The sequence below is a fragment of the Cnephaeus nilssonii genome (assembly GCF_951640355.1).
Source record: "Cnephaeus nilssonii genome assembly, chromosome: 11".
In the NCBI taxonomy this organism is placed as follows: domain Eukaryota; kingdom Metazoa; phylum Chordata; class Mammalia; order Chiroptera; family Vespertilionidae; genus Cnephaeus; species Cnephaeus nilssonii.
The window spans coordinates 80,050,344-80,064,543 of record NC_137082.1 but is presented as its reverse complement, the minus strand read 5'-3'; the positions used below and the strand labels follow the sequence as shown (position 1 = coordinate 80,064,543).

At 37.8% G+C, this 14,200-nt stretch overlaps 1 protein-coding gene across 1 annotated transcript in view; it reads left to right on the top strand.

Annotated features, from left to right (window-relative positions):
• The first annotated feature begins 8,578 nt into the window (after positions 1–8,578).
• SYT4 (synaptotagmin 4) overlaps positions 8,579–14,200 on the top strand; it is a 276,953-nt gene continuing 271,331 nt past the window's right edge. The window contains exon 1 of the transcript XR_013814225.1: positions 8,579–8,926. The gene's annotated coding sequence lies outside the window, so the exon portion shown is untranslated. The remainder of the gene's footprint in view (positions 8,927–14,200) is intronic.

Sequence of the window (14,200 nt, the reverse complement as noted above, 5' to 3'; positions counted from 1 at the left end):
TAGAGACATTACAGCATAATCAGAAATATTTTGTCTTATCTGTCACTTTTTAACATTATACTTTAACACCAAATATTCAGATAGCATCAAGATTTCAGATTCTTGGCTAATTTCTTAAAAATACATTTGTATTGATTTCAGAGAGGAAGGGAGAGGGGGAAAGAGATAGAAACATCAATAATGATAGACAATCATTGATCGGCTGCCTCCTGCACCCCCCACATTGGGGATCTAGCCTGCAACCTGGGCATGTGCCCTGACCTGGAATAGAACTGTAACCTCCTGGCTCATAGGACGACACTCATCACTGAGCCACACTGGCTGGGCTCTTGGCTAAAATTTAGCAAGTTTTTCTGCATCTGTATTTAAGGGAAGAGATAGCAGGGGAAAGCAGAAATGATATTTCTATGTAGTAAGATTTATGACTGCTATAAACACTTAGGTTCTAATTTATAATTTAAAATAATTTGTAAATGTTTAATAAAGATGCACATCTTCTATAAAGTTACTTAATTATTTTTATTAGACTACTTATGCAATGGCAAAAAAGAACTAGGACTATAATCATCTAATTTAAGACACTATTAAAATATTAATTGAGCAAGCAACTATTAAGTGCCCAGCTATTGTCAAATTAATATTGAAAACCCATTCTATGGATTCTCATTGTACTTACAGTCAGCACCGCGTTGTTTTGTGCTAAGATTCATACAATTATGAATTCATTCTCACAGGACAGAAAATAACAGGTTGTCTAGTTTACCAAGAGTGACATTTAGGAAGTAGTAAAATAAACAGTTCAGAGTGGCCAGAAAAAAAGGTTCTTTAGAGACTATGACATCAAATGAGAAAAGCAGCAAGGGCTCTTTCAGAGTGATCTCAGTACAGCATGCTTAAGAATTTGCATTTTGTCTATTAGGCAGAAAGACATCATTGAAAATGTGATCAAAATGGGGAGAATGGTATAATCCAACTCTAGAAATGGAAATATAAACCTGGTATAATTTTGCAAATTAAGGAGTAAAATTAATACCTACACCATATTTTGCATAGTACATAAAAAGAGACCTAAATATATGAAAAATATACTATGTGAATATGAAAGTTCTTCCCTTATAATTGATCAATTCACTGTAATCTTAATTGGTATAATTTCTGTTAGTTTGTATTTTTTGTTGTTGTTGTTAATCCTCACCCAAGGATATTTTTCCATTGACTTTTTAAAGAGAGTGGGAGGGAGAGGGAGAGACAGAGAGAGATAAACATCAATGTAAGAGAGACACATTGATTGGTTTCTTCCCACATGCCCCGATCAGGACTGGGGATCTTACCTGCAACCAAGGTATATGACCTTGATAGGAATCAAACCTGGGACCCTTCAGTATTCGGTCTGATGCTCTATCCACTGAGCCAGACAAACTAGGGCTATTAGTGTGCTTTTTAACTATGGAAGCTTCTTCTATATTTCAAGTAGAAAAATAAACATTAAAAAGAGCCAGCAGTTAAAAAAAAATAAAAGTAAGATAGTAGAGGGAACATATAAAACTTTAAAATACATCACAAAGCTGCTATAATTAAAACAGTTTGGCCCCAGCATAGGAAGACTAACAGCAATGAAATGGAACAGCAGGAGGGGTTCTATAAATACTCATGAGTATACATAAGATTTAATATATGATGAGGTCATTATTAAAAAATAACTTCACCCTTAGCTTCTTTCACACAAAAAACAACAATTAATTATAGGTAGATAAAAGTAAAAAATGAAAAAGAGCATGAAAAAAATACTCCAGAACACCAATGAAAAAAAAAATTAATGTTTCAGGGAAAAAGTTTATGATACAAGATTTAAAAAATAAAGTAAAAATTTAAAACAAAATATTTTAATCAATATTTTATTTATAAAATATATATAAACTGAACAAAGGTATTACCAAGTAAAAAAATATCAATACAAAATAGTGTTGCTATTTTTATGAGACTAACACTTTAAATATCACTAAAAATCAATATTTATAAGATCTATAATCACATAAGATGCTTATTATATGTGCCAAGTTTCTTATAAATAAAAATCTAAAATAAGACAAAGAAAATGTGTGAAGAGGTACTTAAAAAGGAAAAGTGACTTTTAAACATATGAAAAGTATTGGTAGGAGTGTGAGAAAATATGCTCTCTCAACACATTTGGTGCAAGTTCCAACTGATGCAATCTATTAAAGGTACATCTTCCCCAGTCTTCTATTATTGACAATAATCATGGATTCATTTTACTCCCTGCTGCTTTCATTTTATTTCTTTTATGTAAATACTAGTGGTCCAGTGCACAAGATTTGTGCACATTAAAAGGGAATTAATTAGAGGAAATATTTTAATACTGCTATTTGCCCTTTCTCTATAATAGAAGTGTCCGCCCAGCCCCACCCCCATTGGGCGACACCAAGACTCGGCCGACCCCACCTCCATCAAGCCCCGCCAGGTGGGGGACACAGCCTCACATCCTGGTGCCAGGGCAGGGGGTGCGGCCGCAGGTCCCCTGGCCCTGGTGCCGGGGCAGGGAGCGCAGCCTCAGGTCCTCCATCTAGTCCGCTGGGCGGGGGATGTGGCCTCAGGTCTCCCAGCCCCGTGCTAAGGTGGGGGGGCACAGCCTCAGGTCCCTGCTGTGATGGCATGATGGCCTGACAACCATTTGCATATTAGCCTTTTATTATGATGATACAGTAGGTCCTCAGGTTACATCAGAGATCCATTCCTATGGCACAACATAATGCGATTTTCACTGTAAGTCAGAACCCACCTACCTAAGCACCTATGTCACTCACATGGAGCACATACACAGCAGTAATGAAGTGAAACAGTAAAAAAATTTAAAAGAAAGATAACAATTCCTGACCTTTACTTGTGGTAAATAAATAATAAAAAACAAAGCACATATGTACATACGTCGAAATGACGGAATATTTTTTTTATATAAATAAATGGGAGATGGCGACGTAACCACGAAACGACGTACATTGAGTCCGACGTAACCCAAGGACTGTCTGTATTTTTATTGATTTCAGAGAGGAAGGGAGAGGGATAGAGAGATACAAACATCAATGATGAGCGAGAATCATTGATCAGCTGCCTCCTGCACACCCCCCATCTGGGGATCGAGACTGCAACCAGGGCATGTGCCTTGACCGGTAATCAAACCTTGACCTCCTGGTTCATAGGTTGACACCCAACCACTGAGCCACACTGTTCGGGCTCTTTTCTTTTTAATTATTAGGATACAACATAGAGAATTTTACTACTTAAATAGTCCAAAGTACTTAGAATTGGGAAACACTGATCTAGTCTTACCTTCTTTTTTATAATTACAAAGGACACAAAGCAAAGTTTTAAATACTTGTCTTTTATCATCTACCAAGGGGCAGCATCTGGACAAGCCTGAACTGACTTCTATGGTATTAGTGGTTCTATGCTCACTATTTATGAGGTAATTTTTACTTTGATTTCAGGTGGGTGTGACTGTGATTTTAAAACATGCTTAATGAAGGGAAGGAGCCAAATTCGTAACAGTCAGGGAGCAGGGCTTACCTGATGTGAACAAAACAACAAATTCCCTAACACAATTCCGTGATAAGAGGGTGGTGCAATGATGTTCACAATTCACCAAATCTGATGAGTTTACAATCCCCAGAACCTGATGAGTGTTGGTGGTTTTGGAGAAGATGAAGTTCATAGCTTGGGTCTCAAATTATGGAGCTGATTTGGGTTGTTTTGGTTAGGGATGAGTAAGCTCAGGTTCAGAATGAGTAGCTTTAAACATGTTTTTTCTTTTTACAAAAATTCAGATTGGCAAAATCAAAACATTCTTTCTTTTGTCCAGCAGTTTCCCTTAATTATTAAACACATGTGGATGCTGATGGAAACTTAATCCATGTGTTTCTCATTCACTTGCATTCAATACATCAAGGGCTCTTTCATAACAGCCTTTGACGTGAAAGAAGCATTCTGGGGCCTTTTCCTTAGGAACAGGAAATGCTTTTCTGCCAAGAAGTTTGTGAACTTTAACCCCCAAAGATTTAAATTCCACTGGAAATGCTGAAGCTAAAAAAAAAAAAAAAAAAAAAAAGGCACAAAATTTAACTTGGCAAGTCATGTCCCCCAGTCCTTCCTTTCTTCCACTTTAGTTGTGGAAAATTACCTGGTGAACACTGGGTTTGTTTTATTTTTCCTGATACCACATAGCTTATTCTCAGGCCACATGGAGGGAGAGCATTTGTTCCACTGATGTTCCTGTGCCAACACATATTTAATAAGTGTTGGTGGAATAGTCTTCACCCTGAGGAGCAGGCTGCAAACATGGAAAGGAAAAACCTGCTTTCTGATCAAACCCTACTGTATTGTAACCATCAGGATTTCTTCTCTCTTCTCTGGGTTGGGCAATCAGCTATAGTGGGGAGGTTAATATAAACAATATTAGTGTAATTCACTGTTATTCTCTAGAAGAGGAATCTGGGCATCTTTTTCTAACTTTTATTTATTTGTGTGTGTTTTTATTCCCCACAGTGATAACGAAGTACTCCAAGTTTAAGAATGTGTCTCTGTTCCCTTGGTACTCAATGTACAATCTAAGCCCCGCCCCCCAAACCTCCTGAATCAGAATCTCCACCTTAGATCTGCAGATGATTTATTTGAACATTCAAGTTTCAGACGTGAGTTTTGAAAGAGCAAATTCTTTTTTTAATGTTTTAATTAAATTTAATTTTCTCCATAACCATTTATCCCCTCTATGCACCCTCCCACCTCCACCCCTCCCTGCCCTCCCCCCGCCTCCCAATCAGCACACTCTGCCAATTCTCAAGTCTACCATCAGAGATTCTGATTTAACTTGGGCTGGGTATTGTGATATTTTTTTTTGTATACTCCCAGGTGGTTTTTAATATACAAATACGTTTGAGAATGACTAAAGTACTTTGTGTTCATTTATTTGGTTTAAGAAAAACACTATCAGAATTTGATGTTTGACCCTGAAGGTTAGAAAAATATGACCAATAATTTGATCTTATGAATTTATGTATTGCCTATTTCAAGCTTGAGTGGATTATCACCCAGGTTAAGTGACTAACCTACAAAGAATTCCCAAACTATTATCTCTAAGAAAGTATCATATCACTGGAAAAGCTGCCATTAGAATTCCATTGATTTTCTTTCTAGGCTTTTCCTCTGAAAATGCAAATCTTCTCAGGAAGGTAAATACCCTCATCACTGTAGTATAAATAAGGATGCTTGATCACTTTCCAAAGATTCAACCTTATAGTGTGCTATAAAGGAGTCTCCAAAAGTGTCAAAATATTGAAATCATAGAGTGTATATTCTCACCATAGTAATTAAACTAGAAATAACAAGGAAAAATTAACTGGAAAATACTATGTTTGTAAATTAATAAACAAACTTCTAAAGTAAACCAGCGCTCAACAATTAAATCAGGGGAATAAGAAAAATTTGAATTGAATAATATCACAACATGGTAATAGAGCTAAATCTATAATTAGAAGGAAATGTATACAATTAAAACAGTGAATTGTTTTTTAAAAAGTGAAAATCAATGAAAAAGGTAGAAATAAAACAACAAAATAAGCCCTAATAAAGTGGAAGGAAGGAAATGACAGCTATGAAAGCAGAAATTAAAATAAATTCATACATGCACAATAAACCTTCAAAGCTTAAAATGAAAAATTTTAATTTCATAATCTCAGACAAGATTAATTGTGACAAAAAATCAATACCAGGAATAAAAATGTGGTCAGCAGTACAAGTTGTACAATTAATAGACAATAAGAGGATACAATGAAAAATAATGCAAAATAATAAATTTGGTGATCAACTTTGAAGTGATCAAATTACAGAAAAACATAATTTCCAAAACTAACCCAAGAAAAAATAAAAAATCCACCACCAGTAAATTTTACCAAACATATAGAAAATAAATAATAATATTTTCCAAATATTTTAGAAAATGTAAAATAAAGAAAACAATTTCAAACTCATTTTATTAAGCATGTTTTATATGTAAATCTGATAAGCATATCACAAAAAGGAAAATTGCAATCAATCTATATAAATATTAATAAAGTACTTCTATATATGTGAATACATATATATGATGTGTCATGACTAATTTGGGGTTAGTCTGTACATGTGAGTGATTCAAAATATTACTCAATGTAATTTACTATATTAACTTAGAAATTGATAAAAATCATATAATTATCTTAATGATTAAAAATACTTATTATTTTAATTCATATTAATGATAAAAATACTTTTAGCACCCTAGACTTAGATAAAAACATTACTCTGATGAAATGTTACTGCAAAAAATTACATAATAACCATCATATGTAATGATCAATATAGAATAATATTTCCTATTATCCCTTCCTAGAAGCCCAATGCAGGAAAATCGTGCAAGAGTAGGCCCTCGCCGCCTTGACTGCCTCTCAGCCCCACGGCCCCGCCCCCCACCCACTGGTCGTCCAGAAGGTCATTCCACTGTCCCATCTAATTAGCATATTAGCTCTTTATTATATAGGATGCTCAGTATTATACTGGAAATCTTAACCTGTGCAAAAATACAAAGACAATAAATAAATTTTCAAGTATGGAAAACTGAAATAAAAGTGTCAGTTATTTGAAGATACACAAGAAAATCACTAGAATGTACAGATAAGTTTTCAGAATTGACTCACAAGGTTGCTGAATTGCTAATAGCAAGGTTGTTAGCTACTGGTCGCTTTTTAAAAAATCAGTTGAATTTTATATTTAAGCAACAAATAGAAAGTGTGATTTTAATAAATATTTATAATTGGAAGAGCAAGGATAAGCCCAGCACCTTGGAGATAGGGTGAGATCATGCCAGCTGGAGGGTCAGGGGGAAGTAGCAGGAGGGAGGCTGTGGGAATGAGCTGTCCAGATAAAGGGCACTGCTGAGAATAATTGAGATGACTGCTTTTATCTCAAAATTATTAAAAATATACTAAAAAATTACAAATCAGAATGTTAAAAACTACCCAGATGCTCATTATCTTAGACTCTGAATTACTTTCCATCTCTGAGTCTCTTCCATTATTGTCATGTGTCCCAGGCCTCATGGTGTGAATGCTATACTTCTCTCAGAGACACTGGGAAGCATGGCTCTTGCATAGCTAAAAGCCACTTTCAAGATAAAATTAATGGTAAGGGGGACTGTTCATATAAGACTGAAGCAGGGAAGAGGCACCATGGGGAAGAAGTTGAGGGCAGAGCCTCTCTAGCCAACTCTAAAAATAAATTGTTCACCCAGTTGGGACCCTGGCCTGGTGTGTCTTTATTCTGTACAATATGAGCACCAGCATGGGAAATAGCTGACCAGGATTTCTCAGACATTTGAGTATAGATGAGTGAGTGCACAGCAGCTTACAGGTCTCTGAGGATGCCCTGGTTTCTACATTTGGGGACATAGATAATTACCTTACTAGCCTCAATGAAATACGATGTGCTAAAAAATGATTTTACTGTAAAATTAAACCATTTTAACTTCTGGCTAAGTGAGTATATTGGCAAATCTCCTCCAGAAAGGAGCTAGGCAGATGGATAAAGTACATAAAACAAATATTTTTGTGCCTTAAAAATTGATTAAAGACAGATACTAATCTAAGAAGCACTTATACTTTAAAAACTGCCGATCTCTGAGTATATATGAACTGTGGGACTGTGTGTCATTCTGGCCTGGGCAACTTTCATCTCTGCAGCTTTGCTGATACTGGCAGGGCAGGCTATGAGGACTGGCAGTTTCTGTGTCACCATTAAAGGTGGCTCAGTTGACATGTTATATGCTTGTACTCCCCCTTCCATCAATGCCAGAGGAGGTTTATCCTCCTCAGGAAGAACCACGATATACAGAAGGGTTTGTACCTTTGGTACCCAACAACCCTAATAAACCCTTGAGCAACAAGTCCCTGTGAAAGATGATTTCGATTATTAGATCCTCGGAGAAAGGGAGGCAGTCTGTGTTCAGAGACAACTCCATGGGATTTTGGCTTTGACCCTTCCCTGAGATGGCTTCTAGGTACAACCTTTTTGAAAAGTGACTATTGCCATGCCCCTAGACTCTTGTCAACACTAAATGCATGACCCATGGGAGGCTTGTGACTGTCTTGCCAGATCGGTCCATTTGAGGGAGGATCAATTCAAATACAAGTAACAAGATGGAAAGGGCCCCATAAACCTACCTTGTCAAATGGAAATGAAACAAACAAGAAAGCAGTTGGCCTGATCCTAGTGACATTTCAGCTTTACATGAAGAGTGACATTTAAGCCTGACATAGAAAAGTGGCAGTTATTCCTTTAGAGAAAACGTTATCCCTCATTCATCTGCCTCAAGGAAAATTACTGGCTCTTTGGAGCCCTCCGTTCCCAGAGACTTCCCTAAATGCCTGAGATTCCTTCACTAATGGTTCTGCTTACTGAATTCCCATGGTGTCTACTGGTGAAGAAGGCTATGTGATAAGGGAGGTTAGATTTGAGGAATGTGCCTCTAAACCAAGGAATGCCAAGAATTACTGGCAACCATCAGGAGCTAGAAGAGGCAAGGAAACATTCCTCCCCAGAACCTTCAGAGTTGAAACATTTCTCCATGGACACCTGGATTTTGGATTTTTAGCTTCTAGACCTGTTGGATGATGCATTTCTGTCATTTTTAAGCCACCTAGTTTGTGGTGAATTTTTACAGCAGCCCTAGGAACCTAATACATGGACGAAGCCAGAGTCTGGGCAATTGCTAATACATCTTGCTGTACCTGGACAAATACTTGAGTCCAAGTGGAAAGGTCAAGTAGTTAGCGATGATATTTTGGTGAGAAGGAAGATGAAGAAGTGAAAGTTTGGCCTGTGATCTGTGAGTATATTTTATCCATTTTACCTTTGAGATCACATTCTCTACCTCTAGATATTATTCTGATCTTTTAAAGCCAAGCTGAATATAACTTAACTTCAAGTTATGTCGAAACCTCCTAGTAAAATGCATCATTCTCCTCTCTGCATTCCATTAAGATCACTCCTAGAACTTTGTTTTATCCATATCCCTGCCTGAATTACTTACGTTTACATATCTAGTGAAAAATTACCAATGTCTTTGAGAATGGGACCTCTATTCATTTTGATGTTTTCTGGGATTAATACAATGCCTGACTCACCGTATGCATTCTCAGTAGCCACTTAGAGTTTAATGAATGAATCACTGTTTTACATCCATGTGTTCTTCATAGTGTTTGTCTAACATGGTCCTACTCGATTGCAATTAAAGTATGGAACTAAGAAATAGATAGGGAATAAGGTGGTTGATTAATAGTAGATAAAATGTATCAACTGTGCATTCAGTTCATCTAAACTCACTTGTCTCAATGAAAAGGACAAGGAATTGTGTCCTCTTAAGTTCACCTTTCTCAGTAAGTCTACTTTTTATTCCCTTTGGGTCCCTGTTTCATGTTTTAGATTTTTTTAAAATCATTTTTCCTCCATTTCATGTGTTTATTCTTATTAACTAGGCAGTTTTATGCCACTGAGGCAGATAAACCTACTAACAGGGTTATGCCATGGAGCTGAGTTAAGATCTGTGGAGAATTTCCAGTTGTTTATTTTTCCACCTCCTAGAAAAATTCACAAATGAGCTTCCAATGCCTATTAAGTCATAATTTCCATTTCTACATAGAAAATGGGACTACAATTTGGCAAAGCGACTCTGTATTTGAGCAGGCAAGTGGCTGCTATGTAATTATCATTGCTCTTCTTTATTAACTGTCCGCCTTTACCTTATGTGGTGCTTCGTTGATAGAAGTAACCTCAATCTTGTTGCTATGGTAATAAAAGTAGCTGAGAAAATGTTGTTTGTGGTAAACAAATTCAGGCCTATGCCTGAAGCCTGGTGGAGCAGTTTCCCAGCTTACCTTGTGCTGCTGTCTTTGCAGAAAATCAAAGAACCCCAACTGACAACCCCATAGCCTAGAGTTGAAATGGAAAAAAGGGAACTGGTATCAGATTATCATTTCTTATGTGTATGGGAGTGGCTTAGTGGGTATGTCTATGTTGATAAGACAGGGCCTCCTCTGTGCAACACCATCAGAAAAATGGACCTACAAGCTAGAGAAAGACTAGCACCTCTGAAACTGTTGGCATCAACAGCAAAACTGGGACAACACAGTAGCGTAATGAAAAAAAAAAAAGCTTCACTTTTTTTCTTCCCAAATTCTCTCTGCTAGGGCAGCCTGTCTTCCTATATGTTGACGATATAATTCCTTCCAGAACATACTTTCATTGGAGTAAGACACATTCAACCCCACTTCTTAAATGTTTAGGTTCTACGAAAGTAAACCACCATTTGAAGGAGAACAGCTATCATATGGACAGGTAGAACTTAAGGTCAGATTTACTTCTCTGAATGGTAGAGAACAACTTTGTGGCTGGTGTGGTTTCAGTGACCCAAGTCACTCCCCATCTCTTCCACCTACTGCTCAAATGTTTGCTCTCCAACCTGACAACTAATGTCTACAATGAAAATAGCAGGACCTCCCCTCTCCCCACTTTTCTTCTTTGAGGCTAAACTTTGATGGCTCAATTAATAATGACAATTTGAACAGCTTTAAGATATTATCAGCTATTCATGCCCACTGGTGTGCAGAAATTGGAGGTCCTAAGTACAAAACAATAGTGAAAATCTTTCAGTAGAGAGCAGAGGACCACAGAACTGAAATACCAAGAAACCACCTTTTTAAACTTAGGGATGGTTCCTGAGAGCTAGTAGAATCCCATTGTGCTTACCTGTTATTTTTACCACTAGAGAATGAGTTTTGCTGGCCTCTCATTCTCAGGTTCCATGGTCCTCAAGTGCTCAGCTCTGCAGAATGGTTGTTGTTGTTTTTAAATCTTTAATATTGAAAGTATTACATATGTCCCTCTTTTCACCCTTTGACTCCTTCTAGCCTGCCTCCACCCCCCACCACAGGACTTCACCTCACTATTGTCTGTGGGTTATGCATATATGCATACAAGTTCTTTGATCTCTTCCCATCCATCCATTCATCCATCCATCCATCCATCCACCCATCCATCTATCTACCCCTGCCTTCCCTCTGAGATTCATCAGTCTGTTCCATGCTTCCATGTCTCTGGATCTATCTTGTTCATCCATTTATTTTGTTCATTAGATTCCACATATGAGTGTGATCATGTGATACTCGTCTCTCTCTGACTGGCTTATATTGTTTAGCATAACAGACAAAAGATTGGGTTTTAACATGGCAGTATCAGAAGTCAATTTTGAATCCCTCAAACAGAATTAAATTTCCTGCTAAACATTTTCTTGTGTTTTAACCTTTTATTCCCATGTTTGTCTCATAGGCACACTGAGAATACAGTGCTGCAGGGTTTGCTGTGGCTCGTTAATTTTGTCTTCGAATGAGGGGTCTGGGGATGGTAGGGTGAGCAGTACAGGCCAATGTTCAAGTGATTTATCTGTTAACAATATTAATCATAATACCACTGACTTGTGTGACGAGTTTGTTAAAATTACCCATGTAAGGTAGCAAAAACAAAGCAAAAAGAGATTATTTCTTGATTTAAAAAACCTGAAATTAATTAAACAGTAATAATAATCAAAATTAATAGAGTTTTATAATTTAAAACAAAACTTTTTTATATAAAATATACTTTTATTGATTTCAGGAAGGAAGGGATAGGGAGAAAGATAGAAACATCAATGATGAAAATCATTAATCAGCTGCCTCCTGCATGTCCCACACTAGGGATTGAACCACAACCCGGGCATATGCCCTGACTGGGAATCTAACCATGATCTTCTGGTTCATAGGTCGATGCTCAACCACTGAGCCACACCAGCAGGGCTAAAACAGAACTTTTATTAAATAAGTTTTAAAAAATCTTTAAGTCATATAGTTGAATAAGAAAAAGGACTCAACTGGGATTTCTGATACTGCTGCCCACTCTCAGACATTGTGTCTTTTTAGGCTTCTAGCAAAAATGTTTTTGTCTACTGATGCCCCACTTTTTTTGTCTCTGGGACCTTCACCCAATCACCCATCACATTTACATTCATGAGTGCGATTCCCCAATGACCTCCTATTCCTCTGTTGTTGCTCAAACACCATTTAGACACACACACACACACACACACACACACATACACACACGCGCACACACACACACACACAGGTGCTCTCTTCAATTCTGCCTTGTGTTCTTTTCTAACACCTGACAGAGGTTCCCATTTAGCCACTCACTACTGTGATTCCTCATTATGAATTATTGGTCAGAATGATTCAATTGGAATTATTCAATCATTGGTTGAATGAGAATTTTGGCCAATGCATTTCTTTTTTTCTCGACAACTTCCAGTTAAAATATAGGTACTATTCCTTATGCACATCATGGGGAACCTGGTATAGAAGGATCACCATCTGAACCCATGTTCTAAGTATGGCAGTAAAATATTTTTTAACAAAAATCACTTTATTCCTAAGCAAAATGTCTACCCATGGAACCTACTTTCCTGCTGAGCCAATCTGAGGGTCCCAGAAGAAAACTTCTAAGACTCACTTACCTCTCCTCTTAAAAGTCTGGAGCCAAAGATTGACCATAACCAGCCAGTCCCCAGTCTTTCTGTGCTTGCCCCTGCCATGTGCCTCTAGCTCTGCTTAGGGAGTCTCATTTATGCCCTCCCCTCTCCATAATGTGTCTTGCCACTGCAAACGTGTCTTCCCACTCCAAATCCCAATCAGAAAGGGAAAAAGGTCGGACTTTCTTCACCCAGTAAAAGTATTATACTGCGAGTTCCCCCCACCCCACATCCCGCGTGGTTTAGGGTTCAGGTTCAGGATTTGGGCTCTGCAAGAGGCCTCACACAAATGAAAGAGACTAGAAAATTTAATTTGGGAATATTGGGGGCCAGGCAGAAGCCCAATTCAAGGGGAAGGACTCCACCCTGCTCTGGCCTTGCTATCCCTTTTATTAAGACTATGGGATACACCCATAGCCTTTAGGCAGGCAATTCCAATAATAGCCAATCAGCAAGAATTTACATAAAACTAAAAGGTGGAAGTTGCTTTAGCTACCATTGTCTCAACTAGACAGTGGGTGGTTGGCTCTGACCTTTCAGAGCTTCAAGGTTGACCAGCCTTCCAGGTTCCTTGTCCACACCTCTCTGCTAGTGAGGACAATGGGCAGCTTCCAACATTATACTGCTGTTTTTAAACTTTATTTTTATTCTTGACACTATTACAAATATCCCTCCCTCCCCTCACCAGTTGTCCACCTCCATACAGCCCTACCCTCTCTTCTCTATGGCCATCATTACACTATTGTCTGTGTCCCTGGGTTATACATATATGTCCTTTGGCTAATCTCTCCACCTTCTTTCATCCAGTCTACCCCCTCCCCCAAGCTCCCTTCCCTTTGAAATACATCAGTTTGTTGCATACTTCCATGTCTCTAGGTCTATGTTGTTCAGCAGTTTGTTTTGTTCATTAGATTCCATAAATGAGACCATATAGTATTTGGCTTTCTCTGACTGGCTTATTTCATTTAGCATAATAACCTTCAGGTCCATCCATCCTGTCCCTAAGAGGTCCTTTTTAATGGCAGCATAGTATCCACTGTGTAAATGTACCACAGCGTTTTTATCCACTCATCTGCTCATGGGCACTTGGGCTATTTCCAGAATTTGGTTATTGCGGAAATGTTTTGGGTTTCTTTGGATTTATTCCCAGAAGTGGGAGCACTGGATCAAAAGGCAGTTCCATATTTAATTTTTTGAGGAAACTTAATTCTGTTTTCCAGAGTGGCTGCACCAGTATACATTTCCACCAACAGTGCTTGAGGGTCCCCTTTTCTCTATATCCTCTCCAGCTCTTGTTGTTTAATGATTTATTGATGGCAGCCATTCTAGCAGGTGTAAGGTAGTATCTCATTGTGCTTTTAATTTGCATCTCTCTGATGATTAGTGGTCTTGAACATTTTTTCATATGCCTATTGGCTATCTGTATGCTGCTTTAAAATAATTTTAAGATTGGTGCTTGGTCTCCATTTGTGTTGTACATACTTGGCAATTACTTTCAGTCCTATCTTTGAAAAAAGCAGTGTCACAGTGGGACAGGAGGAA